We start from the raw sequence: 19602 nt of genomic DNA on the forward strand, positions 1-19602 counted from the left end.
TAGATTGTATTGTATTTAGGTCTGTACTTTGAATGGGCCATTCTAACACATGAATATGCTTTGATCTAAACCATTACATTGTAGGTTTGGCTGTATGTTTAGGGTTATTATCCTGCTGGAAAGTGAACCTCCACCCCAGTCTCAAGTGCAGCTTCCCCCCTGTAGAAGAAAAGCATCCCCACAACATGATGCTGCCACCACCATGTTACATGGTGGTGATGATGTGTTCAGGGTGATGAGCAGTATTAGTTTTCCGCCACACACAGCGTTTTGCCTTTAACCACTTCAGTTCCGGACCAATAAACACCTTAAGGACCAGAGGTCTTTTTGCAATTTCGCACTGCGCTGCTTTAACTGGTAATTGCGCGGTCATGCAATATTGCACCCAAACGAAATTTGCGTCCTTTTCTTCCCACAAATAGAGCTTTCTTTTGATGGTATTTGATTGCCTCTGCGATTTTTTTTTTTTGCGATATAAATGAAAAAAGAGCGAAAATTTTGAAAAAAAAAGATATTTTCTTCTTTTTGTTATAAGAAAAATCGAATAAACTAAATTTTAGTCATACATTGAGGGCAAAATTTATTCAGCCACATGTCTTTAGTAAAAAAAATGTCAATAAGCGTATATTTTTTGGTTTGCGCAAAAGTTATAGCGTCTACAAACTAGAGTACATTTTCTGGAATTTACACAGCTTTTAATTTATGACTGCCGATCTCATTTCTTGAGGTGCTAAAATGGCAGGGCAGTACAAACCCCCCCCAAATGACCCCATTTTGGAAAGTAGACACCCCAAGGAAATTGCTGATGGGTATGTTGAGCCCATTGAATATTTATTTTTTTTGTCCTAAGGGATTGAATAATGACAAAAAAAAAAATAAAAAATTTTTTTTACAAAAAGTTGTCACTAAATGATATATTGCTCACACATGCCATGGTTATATGTGAAATGACACCCCAAAATACATTCTGCTGCTTCTCCCGAGTACGGGGATACCACATGTGTGGGACTTTTTGGGAGTCTAGTCGCGCACGGCACCCCGAAAACCAATCACCACCTTCAGGATTTCTAAGGGTGCAAATTTTTGATTTAACTCCTCACTACCTATCACAGTTTCGAAGGCCATAAAATGCCAAAATAGCACAAAACCCCCCCAAATGACCCCATTTTGGAAAGTAGACACCCCAAGCTATTTACTGAGAGGCATGTTGAGTCCATGGAATATTTTATATTTTGCCAAAAGTTGCGGGAATATTACAAACTTTTTTTTTTTGCACAAAGTTGTCACTAAATGATATATTGCTCACACATGCTATGGGCAGAAGTCAAATTACACCCCAAAATAAATTCTGCTGCTTCTCCCGAGTACGGGGATACCACATGTGGGGGACTTTTTGGGAGCCTAGTTAACTAGCTACCTAGCGACACTAGCGACACTGATGCAGCGTTCAGAAAAATTATCGCTTAGTGACACTGGCAAAAGGGGGTGAAAGGGTTAACTAGCGGAAATCAGGGGGTTAAAACCATTATTGGGTAGTATATCGGGGTACCTAGCGCTATAAAAACCTGGCGGTGAACCTAAAAAATAACTAGCTACCTAGCGACTGTAGCGACACTAATGCAGCGATCAGAAAAACGATCGCTTAGTGACACTGGCAAAAGGGGGTGAAAGGGTTAACTAGCGGCAATCAGGGGGTTAAAAACATTATTGGGTAGTATATCGGGGTACCTAGCGATATAAAAACCTGGCGGTGAACCTAAAAAAATAACTAGCTACCTAGCGACACATGCAGCGATCAGAAAAATGATCGCTTAGTGACACTGGCAAAAGGGGGTGAAAGGGTTAACTAGCGGCAATCAGGGGGTTAAAAACATTATTGGGTAGTATATCGGGGTACCTAGCGCTATAAAAACCTGGCGGTGAACCTAAAAAAATAACTAGCTACCTAGCGACTGTAGCGACACTAATGCAGCGATCAGAAAAACGATCGCTTAGTGACACTGGCAAAAGGGGGTGAAAGGGTTAACTAGCGGCAATCAGGGGGTTAAAAACATTATTGGGTAGTATATCGGGGTACCTAGCGATATAAAAACCTGGCGGTGAACCTAAAAAAATAACTAGCTACCTAGCGACACTAGCGACACATGCAGCGATCAGAAAAATGATCGCTTAGTGACACTGGCAAAAGGGGGTGAAAGGGTTAACTCTAGGGGCAATCAGGGGGTTAAATCTTTATTGGGGGGTGATAGGGGGCTACCCTGGACCTAACACTAACTGTCCTGACAGTTTTTACTGTCACAACTGACACTGAATGCATTGATCAGTAAAGAAATGATCAATGCAATCAGTGACACTGTGACTGGGGGGGGAGGGGGGGCGGGGGGGGGATCGGGGGGCGATCGGGGGGGGGATCGGGGGGGGTTTGTGTGCCTGTGTGTACCTACATGTCAGTGTAGTGTTCGTGCAGACTTACTTTTACTCTTCTCCTCGTAGTCCGGTCAAAAAGACCGCCCCGAGGAGAATGACATCACTTCCTCCTTCCTGTGTAAACAATACACAGGGGAGGAAGCTTCTCATTGGCCAGGAGCGATCCAGAGGGGGTGGCCGAAAACGAACGGCCATCCCCTCATCACGGAGCGCTCCTGGACCGAATCGGACCGCCGTAACCAGCGGGAGGGGGTCCGATGGGACCCCCCACCCGCTGGAAGGCAATCACGTAGATGTACGTGATTCTGCCTGCCTGTGCCATTGTGCTGACGTACAATGGCAATACGGCGGTCCTGAAGTGGTTAAGCCAAAAAATGCAATTTTGGTCTCATCTGACCAGAGCACCTTCTTCCACATGTTTGCTATCTCCCCCACTTTGTTTCCTCAAAACTGCAAACGGGAATTCTTATGGCTTTCTTTCAACAATGGCTTTCTTCCATAAAGACCAGATTTGTGGAGTGCACGGCTAATGCCGCGTACACACGATCGGAATTATGGTCTGAAAAAGGTCTGATGGTTTTCTCGACGGAATTCCTCTCAAGCTGTCTTGCCTACACATGGTCACACCAAATTCCAACTGTCAAGAACACAGTGACATACAACACGTACGACGGGACTAGAAAAAGGAAGTTCAATAGCCAGTAGCCAATAGCTTTCATTTCGTAGTTGAATCTGAGCATGCGTGAGTTTTTGCGCATCGGAAATTGTATACACACGATCGGAATGTCGGATAGAACGTTTTTCCGTCGGGAAAATTGAGAACATGCTCTCAAATTTTTGCTGGCGGGAATTCGGCAAGCTAAATTCCCGATGGAGCCTACACACGGTCGCATTTTCCGATGAAAAGCTCTCATCTGTCTTTTGCTGGCCGAAATTCTGATCATGTGTACGTTATAGGGATGCATCAAAAATTCAGCCGCTGAAACATATCAGCCGAAAATGCCCTTTTCGGCACTTTGCCGAAAGAGAAAAACGGCCGATAATGGAGCCGAAAATGGGGCGTGCCCTGGGTGGGGGGCGGGGCTCTGCCGCCGCCCCTGGTGCCACCCATCATGGGGGTGTCCTATAGTGCAGGAGAGCCACCTCTGCCGCCTGTTTGATCACAGCGCCGGGAACATCACAGCTTTCATTTCAATAGCTGTGTGTTCCCGGCCCTGCACCGTCACACACAGCCCCTCCCCCTTGTCCGGGCACTTTGATAGACAGATCACCCGCAGGATTGGACGGGTGATCTGTCTATCAAAGTGCCCGGACAAGGGGGAGGGGCTGTGTGTGATGGCGCTCGGCCGGGAACAGCTATTGAAATGAAAGCTGTGATGTTCCCGGCGCTGTGATCAAACAGGCGGCGGAGGCGGCTCTTTTCTCTTCCCTTCACAGGCTGACTGCAATGGGACACTCTGGCTGCAATGGGACACTCTGGCTGCAGTGGGGCACACTGGCTGCAATGGGACACACTGGCTGCAATGGGGCACACTGGCTGCAATGGGACACACTGGCTGCAATGGGGCACACTGGCTGCAATGGGGGACACTGGCTGCAATGGGGGACACTGGCTGCAATAAAGGACACACTGGCTGCAATAGAGTACACACTGGCTGCAATAGAGTACACACTGGCTGCAATAGAGTACACACTGGCTGCAATGGGGACACTGGCTGGCTGCATCTGACAGGCACTGGTGAGGCTGCATTGATCTCTTGTATCATGTGTGCAGTTTCTGACCATCTCCTGTACCACGTCCTCTGTCTCTGACCATCTCCTGTACCACGTCCCCAGTCTCTGACCATCTCCTGTACCACGTCCGCAGTCTCTGACCATCTCCTGTACCACATCCTCTGTCTCTGACCATCTCCTGTACCACATCCTCTGTCTCTGACCATCTCCTGTACCACGTCCTCTGTCTCTGACCATCTCCTGTACCACATCCTCTGTCTCTGACCATCTCCTGTACCACGTCCCCAGTCTCTGACCATCTCCTGTACTATATCCTCTGTCTCTGACCATCTCCTGTACCACGTCCTCTGTCTCTGACCATCTCCTGTACCACATCCTCTGTCTCTGACCATCTCCTGTACCACGTCATCTGTCTCTGACCATCTCCTGTATCACATCCTCTGTCTCTGACCATCTCCTGTACCACGTCCTCTGTCTCTGACCATCTCCTGTACCATGTCTCCAGTCTCTGACCATCTCCTGTACCATGTGCCCAGTCTCTGACCATCTCCTGTACCATGTCCCCAGTCTCTGACCATCTCCCGTACCATATCCTCTGTCTCTGACCATCTCCTGTACAATGTCCACAGTCTCTGACCATCTCCTGTACCATTTCTCCAGTCTGACCATCTCCTGTACCATGCCCCCAGTCTCTGACCATCTCCTGTGCCATGTCCCCAGTCTCTGACCATCTCCCGTACCATATCCTCTGTCTCTGACCATCTCCTGTACCACGTCCTCTGTCTCTGACCATCTCCTGTACCATATCCTCTGTCTCTGACCATCTCCTGTACCATGTCCCCAGTCCGACCATCTCCTGTACCATGTCCTCTGTCTCTGACCATTTCCTGTACCATGTCCTCTGTCTCTGACCATCTCCTGTACCACGTCCTCTGTCTCTGACCATCTCCTGTACCATGTCTCCAGTCTCTGACCATCTCCTGTACCATGTCCCCAGTCTCTGACCATCTCCCGTACCATATCCTCTGTCTCTGACCATCTCCTGTACCACGTCCTCTGTCTCTGACCATCTCCTGTACCATATCCTCTGTCTCTGACCATCTCCTGTACCACGTCCTCTGTCTCTGACCATCTCCTGTACCATATCCTCTGTCTCTGACCATCTCCTGTACCATGTCCCCAGTCTGACCATCTCCTGTACCATGTCATCTGTCTCTGACCATTTCCTGTACCATGTCCTCTGTCTCTGACCATCTCCTGTACCATGTTCCCAGTCTGACCATCTCCTGTACCATGTCCCCAGTCTCTGATCATCTCCTGTACCATGTCCCCTGTCTCTGACCATCTCCTGTACCATGTCCCCAGTCTCTTATCATCTCCTGTGCCATGTCCCCAGTCTCTGACCATCTCCTGTACCATGTCCCCAGTCTCTGACCATCTCCTGTACCATGTCCCCAGTCTCTGACCATCTCCTGTACCATGACCCCAGTCACTGACCATCTCCTGTACCATGTCCCCAGTCTCTGACCATCTCCTGTACCATGACCCCAGTCACTGACCATCTCCTGTACCATGTCCCCAGTCTCTGACCATCTCCCGTACCATATCCTCTGTCTCTGACCATCTCCTGTACCACGTCCTCTGTCTCTGACCATCTCCTGTACCATATCCTCTATCTCTGACCATCTCCTGTACCACGTCCTCTGTCTCTGACCATCTCCTGTACCATATCCTCTGTCTCTGACCATCTCCTGTACCATGTCCCCAGTCTGACCATCTCCTGTACCATGTCCTCTGTCTCTGACCATTTCCTGTACCATGTCCTCTGTCTCTGACCATCTCCTGTACCACGTCCTCTGTCTCTGACCATCTCCTGTACCATGTCTCCAGTCTCTGACCATCTCCTGTACCATGTCCCCAGTCTCTGACCATCTCCCGTACCATATCCTCTGTCTCTGACCATCTCCTGTACCACGTCCTCTGTCTCTGACCATCTCCTGTACCATATCCTCTGTCTCTGACCATCTCCTGTACCACGTCCTCTGTCTCTGACCATCTCCTGTACCATATCCTCTGTCTCTGACCATCTCCTGTACCATGTCCCCAGTCTGACCATCTCCTGTACCATGTCATCTGTCTCTGACCATTTCCTGTACCGTGTCCTCTGTCTCTGACCATCTCCTGTACCATGTTCCCAGTCTGACCATCTCCTGTACCATGTCCCCAGTCTCTGATCATCTCCTGTACCATGTCCCCTGTCTCTGACCATCTCCTGTACCATGTCCCCAGTCTCTTATCATCTCCTGTGCCATGTCCCCAGTCTCTGACCATCTCCTGTACCATGTCCCCAGTCTCTGACCATCTCCTGTACCATGTCCCCAGTCTCTGACCATCTCCTGTACCATGACCCCAGTCACTGACCATCTCCTGTACCATGTCCCCAGTCTCTGACCATCTCCTGTACCATGACCCCAGTCACTGACCATCTCCTGTACCATGTCCCCAGTCTCTGACCATCTCCTGTACCATGTCTCCAGTCTCTGACCATCTCATGTATAAAAATATTTTTTTTTAAATATGTTTCGGTATCGGTTTTCTGCCTAGTGTATTTTTCATTTTTTGTATCGGTTTTGGCACCAAAAAACCCATTCGGTGCACCCCTAGTACACAGCATAATAGTTGTCCTGTGGACAGATTCTTCCACCTGAGCTGTGGATCTCTGAAACTCTTCCAGAGTTACCAAGGGTCTCTTGGCCGCTTCTCTGATTAATGCTCTCCTTGCCTGGCCTGTCAGTTTAGGTGGACGCCCATGTTTTGGTAGGTTTGCAGTTGTGCCATACTCTTTCCATTTTCAGATGATGGATTGAACAGTGCTCTGTGAGATGTTCAAAGCTTGGTATATTTTTGTATAACCTAACCCTGCTTTAAACTTCTCCACAACTTTATTTCTGACCTGTCTGGTGTGTGCCTTCATGATGCTGTTTGTTCACTAGGTTCTCTAACAAACCTCTGAGGGCTTCACAGAACAGCTGTGTTTATACTGAGCTTAAATTATACACAGGTGGACTCTACTTACTAATTAGGTGACTTCTAAAAGCAATTGGTTCAACTATATATTAGTTAGGCGTGTCAGAGTAAAGGGAGCTGAATACAAATGCACGCCACACTTTTCAGATATTTATTTGTAAAAAATGTGGAAAACCGTTTATCATTATCACTTCACAATTATGTGCCACTTTGTCTTGGTCTATCACATAAAATCCCAATAAAATACATTTAAGTTTTTGGTTGTAACTTGACAAAATGTGGAAAATTTCAAGGTGTAAGAATACTTTTCAAAGCATAGTCATATGAAGTTCAGCCAGAGAAACCTCTGAGCATGGCAGGGGGCACAAGTGATTGACACTTCTAGAAGTTTCATAGACCTAGGCAGGTGAGTGGAATTCAGCGTCATGGGAAGCTTGAGAAGTATATTGTAGCTTCTTTGCAAATACAGCTTTTAATTATTTTACAGTTTTACAAAAGACTTTTTAAGTCAAACTGTTATTTTGCTTATAAGTAGATGATCTTGTGCTGGTTTATTATATTACCCGGAAATGTCAGCTGCAGGACACGGCTTTCACTTACGGAGTTTCACTATTCCTATTAGAGCAGTTTCAGTGTAAAATGTTGAAAGAGTGTAATGCCGCGTAGACACGAGCGGAAAGTCGCACAGAAAAAGTCAGACGGAAGCTTTTCATCATATATTCTGATCATGTGTATGCCTCATCGGACTTTTGCTTTCGAAAATTCTGACAGACCTAGAAATAGAACATATTCTAAATATTTCCGACGGAACCAATTCCTACCGGGAAAACCATTTGTTTCTGTGCTGTTCCGATGGACCAAAGACAACGCATGCTCTGAAGCAAGTACGAGACGGAAGCTATTGGCTACTGGCTATTGAACTTCCTTTTTCTAGTCCCGTTGTACATGCTGTACGTCACCGCGTTCTTTACAATCGGACTTTGGTGTGATTGTGTGTACGCAAGACAGTTTCAGCGGAATTCCGTCGGAACTCTGTTGGAAAAAAACCTTCAGCATTTATTCCAGCGGGAAAACCGGTCGTGTGTACAGGGCATTAGACATCCTAAAAACTCTGCAGCAGGATAGAGCTTCATCGCTCTAGCAACATGCCAGAGGGTGGTACTCGTCATAACTGCACACATTGGAAGGAAACTTTTCCTATAAAGTGTTATTAAACCCAAAACCAAAAATGTTATATGGTGCAGTTTACCAATCCCCAAATGTGATGGCTGCATTTGTTTTCTTTTTTCCTCTATATAGCAAGGTCCCGGGTCCCCTTTGGTCTAATGAGATCCCCCAGAGTTGGGGACAGCTGACGTCCTTCTATGTAGAGTGTGTTACAAGGCATGGTGGGTGTAATGCAAGGTAGATTCTTCTTGAATGCAAAGAAATTCATTTTCTCTTGAACAGAACTGTGGGAGAGAGGGTTTAGGGCCAGGACACCCTTTAGTAGTCGCAATGTTAATTAGCAGACTCCGAGACTTCTACAGGTAGACAGCCATGCAGGGAAAGGCATCCAGCAAGACACCACATCTGCATGTGTAGGAGCGCTGTCTCCTATGGCACAGTCTTATAACAGTTTCTAACACAAGTTGTAACAAACTTCTGTAAATCCTCTACAATCACTTCTTGTAGATCTTCACTCCACTGAGGTCCCAGTCTCTCTCACTAGACTTGCTGATCCACTGCCACTGGATCTCCCAAGCTCTTCCAACCTTCTTACTGAGTATCTTTCTCAAGCGTCACCCTCACTTCCCTGCTGGGTCCCTAGCTTGGCACTCAAAGATACTCCTCAAGTGTCCCCCCACTGGCCTGCTCAGTCCCTGGCTTGGCACACAAGGCTGCTCTGCAAGCGCCACCTCCACTAGCGCCACCTCCGCTGGCTGGGTCCCTGGCTTGACACCTGCTGAAGTTTCCAGATTCTTCACTGTCCCTGGTTGGTGAGAATACTGCTCTGGTATTGCTTCAGCTACTCACTGTGGTCCCTGGTAATAAGGTGGTTGGTCCTTTAGTGGTGACAGCTTACCCTCTACCTCCAGTCGGCAGAACCGTCACTTCTGGTTGAACTGCAAGCCGCAGTCCCAACCCTAAGCTGCTCTCTTGCTTTTGAATAGGTCTTCAGACAGCCTAGCAGCCATATGTGCCGGGATAGGCCTCAGACTCTGGCCTAGCAGCCTGGGGCAGCAAAATACACTTCCACCCAGACAGCCATCCAGGTGGCACAGAACACTGATCACCTGACTCCACCCAAATATATAGTCTCTCCCAGCAGGGCCAGGGATTCAAGAAAACCCCTGCCCATTGGCTGAGATAACCCATATACTCCTAATCTGTACCTGAAATTCCCTTGTCTTATCTAATGTCACTAAGCACCTGGCCACCTAATGACAGAAGAGAAAAGTGTAGCAATTCCAGAGTTAGGGTGAAATCAATTGATCCCTAACAATTGGCCAAGGCAACTATACCTGGCAGGTAAATTTAGGAGCAACCCTGCCTAAACATCAGGGTGCTGCATCTATTTTCCCCTTTCTCCCTTTATTTGTACCTGGTGATCCAGCCAGTAATACACTTCCTCTCTCAGGGTGTCTCCACTCTGGATGGAGGGACAACGCAGCTACCTTTGGACAGCAGCATTGTCAATCCAGGCAGAAAATGATGTTAGATGCACTAGCAGGTTTTGATGGGCTTGACTAACAAATTAAATATGAACTCCAACAAACACTTTATAAGCAGTTACAGCAACAGTTTTTCTCCTTTTGGGATAAAGATAAATAAGTAAAAGAAGATCATTGTAAGCATCCCTGTCAGCGGTAAATGGTTTGTCTCAATACTCGTAACTGATATATTTGAAGGAGGGCTTGTTCTGGTAAAGGAAGTTCAAAAATAATAGACTTACTGGTTGAATCACAAGGTGAAAAAAAGGAAAAAAAAGCCTAAAGAAAATAAAACGAATGCAGTCACCACATTTAAACCGGAGTTCCACCCAAAAGTGGAAGCTTCCCTTACAAGCAATGGCGATGAGCACCTGAGAGCCGATGGAAACATCAGCTGGGGGGGTGCTGACATCGCTGGATTCCAGGGCAGGTAAGTGTCCTAATAATAAAAGTCAGCAGCTACAGTACGTGCAATTTTTGCTGGGGGCGAACTCCACTCTAAGGATTGGTAAGCTGCTGTATAATGCATTTCTTTTTATGGGTTTAATACCACTTTAGGACTATTTAACTACAGTGCCTTGAAAAAGTATTCATACCCCTTGAAATTTTCCACATTTTGTCATGTTACAACCAAAAACATAAATGTATTTTATTGGGATTTTATGTGATAGACCAACACAAAGTGGCACCTAATTGTGAAGTGGAAGGAAAACTATAAATGGTTTTCAAATTTTTTTACAAAAAGAAAAATCTGAAAATTGTGGTGTGCATTTGTATTCAGCCCCCCTGAATTGATACTTTGTATGGGGTATGAATACTTTTTCAAGGCACTGTATATATTTATTTTTACAAATCCTGTGCGATGTGACATATAACTTGGATAGTGACTGTGTTTAAGGGTTTCTGTGCTACTAATGGAAGTTTTTACACCCACACAAGTAGTGACACACTCATCTACACTTCCTCTATTGTAAAACCAAGCACACACTCATTCAAGAACTACATAAAGAGGAACTAGACTATTCTATTTTTATTCAGGATGTATACAAAAATGGAATGTTTAATGTTTTTAAAATCATATTTTTCTTTTTAGTTTTTAATTGTACACAATACACACTATATTACCAAAAGTATACACACATGAACTCTAATGGCATCCCACTCTTAGTCCGTAGGGTTCAATATTGAGTTGGCCCACCCTTTGCAGCTATAACAACTCTAACTCTTCTGGAAAGGCTGTCCACAAGGTTTAGAAGCGTGTCTATGGGAATACTTGACCATGCTTTCCAGAAGCGCATTTGTGAGGTCAGGCAGTGATGTTGAATGAGTAGGCCTGGTCGCTATCTCCCTTTCAATTCATCCTAAAGGTGTTCTATTAGGTTGAGGTCGGGACTCTGTGCAGGCCAGTCAAGTTCTTCAACCCCAAACTTGCTCATCCATGTTTTTATGGACCTTGTTTGTGCACAAACTCAATGCACTATTTAATCGGGCAACTATGTGACAAATTAAGTTTAATGTTGATAAATGTAAAGTTATGCACTTGGGGGCTAAGAATAGACATGTATCATACATACTAGTTGGAATACAACTGGGGGAATCAATGGTGGAGAAGGATCTGGTGTTCTGGTAGATCACAAGCTCAATAATAGCATGCAATGCCAAGCTGCAGTTTATAAAGCAAGCAAAGTCCTTTCTTGTATTAGGAGAGGTATGGACTCTACAGAGAGATATCATTTTGCCCCTGTTCAAATCATTAGTAAGACCTCATCTGGAATATGCAGTTCAGTTTTGGGCACTGGTTCTCAAAAAGGATATCGGGGAACTGGAGAAAGTGCAGAGAAGGGCAACCAAACTGATAAGAGGCATGGAGGAACTCAGCTATGAGGAAATATTAGAGGAACTGAATTTATTCACTCTTGAGAAGAAGAGATTAAGGTGGGATATGATTAAACATTTACAAATTTCATAAGTGATCCATATAGTGAACTTGTTGTTAGGTTATTCACTTAAGGTCATCACAGAGGACAAGGGGGCACTCTTTATGTCTGAAAGAAAAGAGATTTCATCTCCAAATACGGAAAGGTTTCTTCACAGTAAGAGCTGTGAACTCCCTCACAAATTGGTTCTGGCCAGCTCAGTAGATTGCTTTAAAAAAGGCCTGGATTCTTTCCTAAATGTACATAATATAACTGGATACCAATATTTACAAGTATTGATGATTCAGGGAATATGTAACTATGTTATACTTATCTGCACTGCGCTCTGCAGAGGTTTTGCAAAGAGCAGCCCTGATCCTCCGCTTCGGGGGTCCCCTGCTGGCACTCCTGGCCCCTCTCCCTGCTAAGTGGCTATCATAACAACCTGCTTGCTATGGGGAACTCTTGCAGGCTCTCTCCAGAGACACACAGAGCGTGGTTTGTTCCCACCTCCCGATCCCCCCCTCCCTAGCTGTGACTGAGAGCAGCTGAAGCCAATGAGATGTGAGAAAGCCTCGGCTCTCCTGCACATTGCTGGATCGAGATCCGCATCAGGTGAGTATAAAGGGGTGGGGGGGGGGAGTTCTTAAGTTGCACAGAGTGCATGAAGTTAAAAAAAAACCTCTGCCTTTACAACCACTTTAAGGTATAACTTAAAGAGGAGAGAGAAATTAGAAGACCTGCCAGTTTTGTACTGCTAATTCAAATAAAACCTTTGCACCCATCTAATAAGTATTTTAAAGCAGCATCATTCAGATGATGAATCCCCTCCACAAATATGTACAACTATTATACCCTGCTCAGGTTTTTGCTGCAGTTTGCACCCCTTTTATTAACTCTCACTTCCTGTTTTGGCTATGGGACAGGAAATGAAGGGAAATGGGACAAAAACTGCAAAAAAAAAAAAAAAACACCTAGCGGGTTTATTTCTTTTGGTTACTCTATCCAAAATGAAAAAAGATTTTGCCTTTAGTCTTACTTTAACCACTTGCTGCCCACCCATAGTACATTTACTTTATGCAGGCGGCAGGCATGTACTGGTACGTTGCGGCACACATGCACACTGGGGAGCGCAGCGGTATGATCCCGTGATGGATCACTGTCAGCAGCCAGGGTATCGCGTGATCGCTATGACCAATCATAATGATCACTTGATTACATGTAAATAAAACCGTCCACCGTGATGCTGTAATCACAATAGTAAGCAAGCTGTCATGAACAAAAGCCATTCATGAAAGTTAAAACTATTGCTTATAACAGTGATTAGAAATATAACTGATTAGTTTGTGTAAAATAAAAAATCTTAAAAAAAAGGAAAAAGAATCTTAGAAAAAGAAAAAAAGTTTAAAAAATTGAAAAAAAAAATGTTTTTGCTTTACATACTGTCATCCAGTCATCAGTATCCCTGATCACTACTACACCAATCATATGATAATGCTGTGCTGCACTGGTGACAGTATGTAATAAAAAAAAAAAGTTACAACTTCAAAAAACTCACTATGCTTCTTACTAAATACCTTGGACTGTCTGCTTTCCAAAAAGGGGCCATTTGGGGGAGGGGGTATTTGTACTGTCCTGGAATTTTGGGGGCACAAGAAATGACATTTTCAAATATATATATACCATAGTTTGTAGATTCTTTAATTTGTACACAAACTAAATACTATACAATGATTGGAGTTATTATTTTACCAAAGAAATGTAGCAGAATACATTTTGGCCTAAATCTATGAAGAACAATTATTTGTTTGTAAAGTTTTATAAAAGAAATACAAAAAAGTGTTTTTTCCCCAAATGTTCGGTATTTTTTATATAACAAAAAAAAAATACAATCAAGAGAAATCTGTATTTGTGTGAAAAAAATATATAAATTTAATTAGCGTACAGGGCTGCATGACCGAGCAATTGCCAGTTAAAGTAACACATTGCTGAATAGATAAAAAATGCCCTGGTCATGAAGGAGGTAAGAACTTTAAGAGGTTAACCACTTGCCGCCCGCCCTATTACAAATTGACGGTGGCAAAGTGGTTTAATAATCCTGATCGGCCGTCATATGACGTCCTCAGGATTATGAGCCGCTGCGCGCACCCGGGGGCGCGCATCTCGGCGATCGTTGTTGCGGGGTGTCAGTCTGACACCCTGCAACTATGATCTCGGTAAAGTGTCTCCGACGCAGACTCTTTACCACGTGATCAGCCGTGTCCAATCACGGCTGATCACAGTGTAAATAGGAAGAGCCGGTGATCGGCTTTTCCTCACTCGCGTCTGTCAGACGCAAGTAGAGGAGAGCCGATCGGCTGCTCCTCTGACAGGGGGGGCCTGTGCTGATCGATTATCAGCACAGCCCCTCCGAGGATGCCCACACTGGACCACCAGGGACGCCACCAGACCACCAGGGATGCCCAGGATAAGGTATGCCATCCTAGACCACCAGGGATTCCAGTCAGCGCCACAATGGATGCCAATCAGTGCCCATAATGGATGCCAAACAGTGCCCACAATGGGCATACATTATTGTTTGGCACTGGTTGGCATCCATTAGTACAGTATATTATAATACAATGCTGCCTATCAGTTCCCATCCGTGCCGCCTATCAGTGCCCATCCATGCCACCTATCAGTGCCCATCCATGCCCACCTGTGCCGCCTACCCATGCCCACCTGTGCCGCCTACCCATGCCCACCTGTGCCGACTACCCATGCCCACCTGTGCCACCTATCCATGCCCATCCATGCCAGCTATCAGTGCCAATTTGTGCCACCTATCAGTGCCCATCCGTGTCGCCCATCAGTGCCACCCATCAGTGCCGCCTATCAGTGCCCATCAGTGCCACCTCATCAGTGCCACTTCATTGGTGCCACCTCTTCGGTGCCCATCAGTGCCGCCTTATCATTGCCCATCAGTGTATCCCCATCAGTGCCCATCAGTGAAGGAGAAAATTTACTTATTTACAAAGTTTTGAAACTGAAACAAAAAAAAACATATTTTTTTCTCAAAATTTTCGGTATTTTTTTATTTGTTTAGCAAAAAATAAAAACCGCAGAGGTGATCAAATACCACTAAAAGAAAGCTCTATTTGTGGGAAAAAAATGATAAAAATTTCATTTGGGTACAGTATAGCAATTGTCATTCAAAGTGAGACAGCGCTGAAAGCTTAAAATTGGTCTGGGCAGGAAGGTGTTTAAGTGCCCGGTATTGAAGTGGTTAAGGGAGAATGGTTTTACACACCTTACCCCCACAATTGCCAGTATAAACTAGGCTTTACTATGCCCATAGGTTTTCTGCAATTTACATGGAAAATCCAAAGTTTTATTGCTCTACAATTCTGCACAACGCTCAAAGATTATTAAATAAGAAAAGGAGTCATACAATTGTAAAACTAAAACATATTTAATTTTTATACTCTTTAATACATTATAGTGTTTATTGGTGTTATAAAATGAAAGAGAACATTAACATAAAATTAGACACAAAGAATTAGCTTGCTTTTATAAGCTCTGCGCATTAAAACATTGGTTATATTGTTAAAATCCACTTTGCAGATGTGTGATTAATGTACTCTTGTTCTGCATGAGATAACTGGTCCCCGCCATGTCTACTGAAATTGAACCACTTCACACAGCTTCAACGGGACGATTTGGTAAATGGACACAGCAGCTGGACACAGGAGAATGCCCGCAAGAGTGCCGCCAGGGAAAGCGGCTCTCCAAGGGGGCACTTGAGAAGAGGAGGAGCCAGGAGTGTCACTGAGGGACCCCAGAAGAGGAGAATTTTCATATTCTCCTGGCATTTGTATTTGATATGTCTTGTAATAGAAAAGGGAATCGTTATTTTCTAAATTTTTGACCTTTTTTCCTTTATATTATACAAAAATAAAACAGCAATTATTAAATACCACCAAAATAAAACTTTGTCAGAAAAAATTCTAAAATCATTTTGGTACAGTGTCGTCTGCAAAGTAATTGTTAGTCAAACTGTCACAACGATGATAACTAAAAAAATGTCCTAGCAATGAAAAGGCATTAATTAATTTATCGGCCGTTAAAATGTAATTATTGTCTGGTGTTTTTTTTTTACTCCTTGCTGTATTCTATTTGGGGGGTGGCGGGGGTTTTGTGCAATCCCATGCATAGCCCACACACAAATGCCTTATGCATCCTTTTAAAAAGATCTACCGTTGTGCTCATAAGTTTACATATCCTGGCAGAATTTATGATTTCTTGGCCATTTTTCAGAGAATATGAATGATAACATTTATTTCACTCTTGGTTAGTGTTTGGCTGAAGCCATTTATTATCAATCAACTGTGTTTGCTCTTTTTAAATTGTAATGGGAAAAGAAACTACCCAAATTACCCTGATCAAACGTTTACATACCCTGGTGATTTTGGCCTGATAACATGCACCCAAGTTGACACAAAGGGGTTTGAATGGCTATTAAAGGTAACCATCCTCACCTGTGATCTGTTTGCTTGTAATTAGTGTGTGTATAAAAGGTCAATGAGTTTCTGGACTCCTGACAGACCCTTGCATCTTTCATCCAGTGCTGCATTGAAGTTTCTGGATTCTGAGTCATGGGGAAAGCAAAAGAATTGTCAAAGGATCTTCGGGAAAAGGTAGTTGAACTGTATAAAACAGGAAAGGGATATAAAAAGATATCAAAGGAATTGAGAATGCCAATCAGCAGTGTTCAAACTCTAATCAAGAAGTGTAAAATGAGCGGTTCTGTTGAAACCAAACCACGGTCAGGTAGACCTAATAAAATTTCAGCCACAACTGCCAGGAGAATTGTTCGGGATGCAAAGAAAAACCCACAAATAACTTCAGGTGAAATACAGGACTCTCTGAAAACATGTGGTGTGGCTGTTTCAAGATGCACAATAAGGAGGCACTTGAAAAAAGATGTGCTGCATGGTCTAGTCGCCAGATGAAAGCCATTAGTAAGCAAATGCCACAAAGTATCCCATTTACAATATGCCAAACAGCATTTGGAGTGATGAGACCAAAATTTAGCTTTTTGGCCACAACCATAAACACTACATTTGGAGAGGAGTCAACGAGGCCTATGATGAAAGGTACACCATTTCTACTGTGAAACACGGAGGTGGATCACTGTTGTTTTGGGGATGTATGAGCTACAAAGGCACAGGAAATTTGGTCAAAACTGATGGCAAGATGAATGCAGTATGTTATCAAAAATATCTGGAGGAACATTTGCATTCATCAGCCAGGAAGCTGCGCTTGGGACATACTTGGACATTCCAACATGACAATGATCCAAAACACAAGACCTTTCATTGGCTACAGAAGAATAAAGTGAAGGTTCTGGAGTGGCCATCTCAGTCTCCTGACCTCAATATCATTGAGCCACTCTGGGAAGATCTCAAACGTGTAGTTCATGGAAGACAGCCCACGAGTTTACAGGAACTGGAGGCTTTTTGCCAAGAGGAATGGGCAGCTTTACCATCTGAGAAGATAAAAAGCCTCATCCACAAATACCACAAAAGACTTCAAGCTGTCATTGATGTTAAAGGGGGCAATAAATGGTATTAAGAACTGGGGTATGTAAACTTTTGATCAGGGTCATTTGGGTAATTTCTGTTGTGATTATGATTTAAAAAGAGTAAACACAGTTGATTGATAATAAATGGCTTCAGCCAAACACTAACCAAGAGTGAAAGAAAAGTTTTTGTGTTATCATTCATATTCTCTGAAAAATGGCCAAGAAATCATAAATTCTGCCAGGGTATGTAAACTTATGACCAAAACTGTATGTATGTACTGTATATGTATTTTGTATCAATAAAAGATATGTTTTAGAGTGTCAAACCACAAAGTTTCATCCTAGTTTTGGATAGAATGGGGAAGGATTAGAAACCTTGTCTGGTTTTTACTTCTACTTTCTTCCTATCCTGCTAATAACAGTTTTGTCAATATGAAACAGCGACTCTGACAGCAAACAAAAATAAAAAACGTGAATTCTAGCCTTCTTCTATTCTACAAAAGAAAAGATTTTTTTTCTATTAGTGTTGCTCTTTGAGAGCTCTTGTTACTTTCTCTCAGGTAAAGTGTTGCTGGCAGGACAGCAGTAAAACCTGAAAGCCTCGTACACACGGTACTAATGTTGGCCAACCGAGCGTCTGATTTTTGTCAAAAGGGTGTGTGCCAGGATCTTGTCTTGCATACTAACAGTGCACAATTGTTGTGCCACAAACACGAACGTAGTAACGTACTACGAGGAATTTAAGCTCTTGAGCGCCACCCTTTGGGTTCCCTTCTGCTAATTTCGTGTTTGGTAAGCATTGATTCCGAGCATGCGTGTTTGTACTTTTGTTTGATGGATTTGTGTACTGACCATATGAAAACCTGACCTCAAACCGTTGTCCGCCGAAAATTTACTAGCCTGTCACCCAACATTTGTTGGTCGAAAGTTGGACAACAATTGTCAAAAGGAGCATACTAGCGGTAAGATTTTAGGCCAACGGTCTGTCAACAGACAATCCCCTGCCAACAATCATGCAGTGTGTACAAGGCTTTAGGCTGGCCAGACACTATACAATTTTCTTATTCAATTTCCTTTAGATTTACCTTCAACTATGTAGTGCAAGGGCCTACCTGGTTGCAAACAAATTGAAAGGGTTTAGGTTTGACCTCATATTATATGGTTTTGGTAAATATAAAGGAAAGTTGAACAAGAAAATTGTATAGTGTATGGCCAGCCAAAGGTTCTAATCCATGTACATAAAAAAAAAGTGGAAAAAGTTTTCGTTGGACACTTCTCTTGATGGTAGCTCAGTTTTGCAGGTGGTTGATATATAGTATTAATCAGCATAAACTGTTTCTTGGCTTTACAACATTGATGCTGCAAGCTCAGCATAGGGAGTTGTACAATGTACTACACTGCAGACATTATAGAAATACCATAGAAAAAATAGACATATAATTTTCTAATAGTCCCGACCTTGGTCTTCTCCAATTTGTGAACGCATTGATCTGTCAATAAAATAAATAATGTAAAAGTGAAATAGTTTACCCAGCAGATCATAAAGCTTGTATATACAGACACTTGAATTTGGCTTAAAGGGGATGTATGGGTTTGTTTTAAAAAAAAATTAAAAATAACAAACATGTTATACTTACTTCCACTGTGCAGTTCGAGTGCCCCCGATCCTCCTGTTCTGGGGTCCCCTGCGGCTATCTTGGCTCCTCCACGCAATAGCTAACCCCCTAAAGGGGGCGCGCTCCCTGTCATACACGCTGTGTCCATAGACAAAGAGCGTATGACTCGGTCCCCCCTCCCGGTGACCACGTCATTGGATGTGATTGAAAGTAGTGTGAGCCAATGGCTGCACTGCTATCAATCTATCCTATCTATCCAATCAACGGCCAGACTCCGTGGAGAAGAGGACACCAGGGGACGCGCACAGCAGGTGAACGGGCTCAGGTAAGGGGGGGCTGGGGGGGGCGTCATTGCCATAGGATGTAGGTGAAGAAGGTGAAAGAAGGTGAAGAAGGTGAAAAAAAACATGAACCTTTACAACCCCTTTAAAGTGTTCCTAAACCCAGGACTCTGCATTCGTTATATCTGGTTTCCCACAGTACACAGAACATGGAAATGCAATCATTTTAGTAAAATGAGCCATTGGCTCCCACTGCTGTCAATGAAATCCAATGATGTAGGCGCCGGGGGGGGGGGCGACTCCTGCATCCGGTCTCTATGGATGCCAAATGCTGGACTCGGGAAC

General features: G+C 44.0%; 1 protein-coding gene across 3 annotated transcripts in view; it reads right to left on the bottom strand.

Moving 5' to 3' along the window:
• DPYS (dihydropyrimidinase) overlaps positions 1 to 19602 on the bottom strand; it is a 145587-nt gene that overhangs the window by 1461 nt on the left and 124524 nt on the right. For 2 of the 3 annotated variants that reach the window (XM_077493159.1, XM_077493157.1), the window contains exon 10: positions 15230 to 18850. The exons of the other annotated variant lie outside the window; for it this stretch is intronic. The gene's annotated coding sequence lies outside the window, so the exon portion shown is untranslated. Of the gene's footprint in view, positions 1 to 15229; positions 18851 to 19602 lie in introns of those variants that run through there. 3 annotated transcript variants of the gene reach the window in all.

This window comes from Lithobates pipiens, unplaced genomic scaffold, assembly GCF_037356315.1.
Source record: "Lithobates pipiens isolate NorthernLeopardFrog02 unplaced genomic scaffold, aLitPip1_a1.2 Scaffold_19, whole genome shotgun sequence".
Lineage (NCBI taxonomy): Eukaryota > Metazoa > Chordata > Amphibia > Anura > Ranidae > Lithobates > Lithobates pipiens.